This window comes from Mus pahari, unplaced genomic scaffold, assembly GCF_900095145.1.
Source record: "Mus pahari unplaced genomic scaffold, PAHARI_EIJ_v1.1 scaffold_12547_1, whole genome shotgun sequence".
In the NCBI taxonomy this organism is placed as follows: Eukaryota; Metazoa; Chordata; class Mammalia; order Rodentia; family Muridae; genus Mus; species Mus pahari.
Window position 1 is genome coordinate 4238 of NW_018392242.1, and position 3260 is coordinate 7497.

A 3260-nucleotide genomic window follows, 5' to 3' on the forward strand; every position below is an offset into this window, starting at 1 on the left:
CTGGTGAGGATGTGGAGTAAGGGAGACAGTCTTCCATTTCTGTTTTCTTTTAAATTTTTTATTAGATATTTTCTTTATTTACATTTCAAATGCTATCCCAAAAGTCCCATATAACCTCTCCCTGCCCTGCACCCCCACACACTCACTTCCACTTCTTGGCCCTGGTGTTCCCCTGTATGGGGCATAGAAAGTTTGCCATACCCAGGGGACTCTGTTCCCAATGATGGCCAACTAGACCACCTTCTGCTACATATGCAGCTAGAGAGAAGAACTCTGGGGATACTGATTAGTTCATATTGTTGTTCCACCTATTGGGTTTCAGACCCCTTCAGTTCCTTGGGTAGTTTCTCTAGCTCCTCCATTGGGGGCCCTGTGTTCCATCCTATAGATTACTGTGAGCATCCACTTCTTTATTTGCCAGGAACTGGCATAGCCTCACAGGAGACAGCTATATCAGGGTCCTTTCAGCAAAATCTTGCTGGCATATGTAATAGTGTCTGAGTTTGGTGGCTGATTATGGGATGGACCCCTGGGTGGGCAGTCTCTGGATTGTCCATCCCTTCGTCTTAGCTCCAAACTTTGTCTCTAAAACTCTTTCCATGGGTGTTTTATTCCATTTTTTAGGGAGGAATGAAGTCTCCACATTTTAATTCTTGATTTTCTTGTGTTTTGGAAATTGTACCTTGAGTATTCTAAGTTTCTGGGCTAATATCCACTTGTAGGTGAGTGCATATCAAGTGAGTTCTTTTGTGATTGGATACTTCCCTCAGGATAATATCCTCCAGGTACATCCATTTGACTAAGAATTTCATAAATTCATTGTTTTTAATAGCTGAGTAGTACTCCATTGTGTAAATGTACCACATTTTCTGTATCCATTCCTCTGTTGAGGGATATCTGGGTTCTTTTCAACTTCTGGCTATTATAAATAGGGCTGCTATGAACATAGTGGAGCATGTATCCTTATTACCTGTTGGAACATCTTCTGGATATTTGCCCAGGAGAGGTATTGCTGGATCTGCAGGCAGTACTCTCCAATTTTCTGAGGAATTGCCAGACTGATTTCCAGAGTGGTTGTACTAGCTTGCAATCCCACCAACAATGGAGGAGTGTTCATCTTTCTCCACATATTCGCCAGCATCTGCTGTCACCTGAATTTTTGATTCTAGACATTCTTACTTCTGTGAGGTGGAATCTCAACGTTGTTTTGATTTTCATTTACCTGATGACTAAGGATGTTGAACATTTTTTCAAGTGCTTCTCAGGTCTTTGGTATTCTTCAGTTGAGAATTCTTGTTTAGTTCTGTACCCTATTTTTAATGGTGTTATTTTAATTTTTGGAGTTCAGCTTATTGAGCTCTTTGTATTTTTGGGGTATTAGTCCCCTTTCAGATTTAGGATTGGTAAAAATTCTTTCCCAATCTGTTGGTGGCTTTTTTGTCTTATTGACAGTATCTTTAGCCCTACAGAAGCTTTGCAATTTTATAAGGTCCAATTTGTCAATTCTTTTTTTTTTTTTTTTTGGTTTTTCGAGACAGCGTTTCTCTGTATAGCCTTGGCTGTCCTGGAACTCACTCTGTAGACCAGGCTGGCCACGAACTCAGAAATCCACCTATCTCTGCCTCCCGAGTACTGGGATAAAAGGCATCCGCCACCACGCCTGGCGTCAATTTGTCAATTCTTGATCATAGCCACAGGCCATTGCTGCTCTGTTTAGGATATATTCCCCTGTACCCATATCTTCGAGGTTTTCCCCCATTTCCTCCTCAATAAGTTTCAGTGTCTCTGGTTTTATGTGGAGTTCTTTGATCCACTTAGACTTGAGCTTTGTACAAGGAGATAAGAATGGATCCGTTTGCATTCTTCTACATGATAACCACCAGCTGTGCCAGCACCATTTGTTGAAAATGCTGTCTTTTTTCCCCTGGATGGTTTTAGCTCCCTTGTCAAAGATCAAGTGACCCTAGGTGTGTGGGTTCATTTCTGGGTGTTCAATTCTATTCCATTGATCTACCTGTCTGTCACTGTACCAGTACCATGCAGTTTTTATCACAATTGCTCTGTAGTACAGCTTGAAGTCATGAATGGTGATTCCCCTAGAGGTTCTTTTATTGTTGAGAATAGTGTTTGCTATCCTAGGTTTTTGTTATTCCAGATGAATTTGCGAATTCCCCTTTCTGACTCAGTGAAGAATTGAATTGGAATTTTGATGGGGATTGCATTGAATCTGTAGATTGCTTTCGACAGGACAGTCATTTGTACTGTATTCATCCTGACAGTCCATGAGCATGAGTGATCTTTCCATTTCCTGAGATCTTCAATTTCTTTCTTCGGGGACTTGAAGTTCTTGCCATAAAGATCTTTCAATTCATTAGTTAGAGTTACACCAAAGAAGCCTGAGTTCCATTGGACATCCACCTGACTATTAGCTCTGAAACAGAACTTTGGTTCTCTGCAAAAGCAGCACGTGCTCTTCACCTGTGAAGAGTCTCTCGCAATCTATGGGTTGTTTTTTTTCTAAGAATATGAAAGTATTTAAATTGTGGAAAAATCTCAGGTGAGTTCACTGGTCCTAAGGAACAAGGTCAGGGAACTGGACATTCAGACAGGGAGGCAGATTGAGGGGGAAGACAGAAAGAATGAGCCTGATAACTCTATCCACCTTACCAAGATTGTGAATTGTGACATGCCTGGCTTCAATGTGTACAATTTGACTTTTTTCCAGAGGAAAGATTGTTGCAGAATCTTTAAATTTAGATGCTTTGTTCAATTCCCACAATAACAATGATATTTCAACAAAGAACTCATGTTAAATACAGAGTAACAAATTATTTTATTGAGAGGTTACTATACAGAAAGGGGGTGTGATGACTAGGGCAAGTGAGATTTTTTTCTCTGTTCTTTTTATTAAACTGAAGACTTAAATACAATTGTTTGTACAGTAAATAGTTTAGTAGAAGAAGGACCTGCATTTTATTGGATACCTTTAAATAGATATGGGTACTTCATAGAGTTTTGGAGTTCATTGGAATAAGGCTTTAGGGACATTTGGCATAACAGATTGATATAGAGGTTACAGTAGTCATCTCTTTAAAGCTTGACAAAAACGTCAAGATTACAAAGCCAGACTGGAAAGCCTTTTTTCTTTTTTTCTTTTTTCTTTTTCTTTTCTTTTCTTTTATTTTTTTATTTTATTTATTTTTATTTTCTTTATTTACATTTCAAATGCTATCCCGTAAGTTTCCTATACCCCTCCCCCC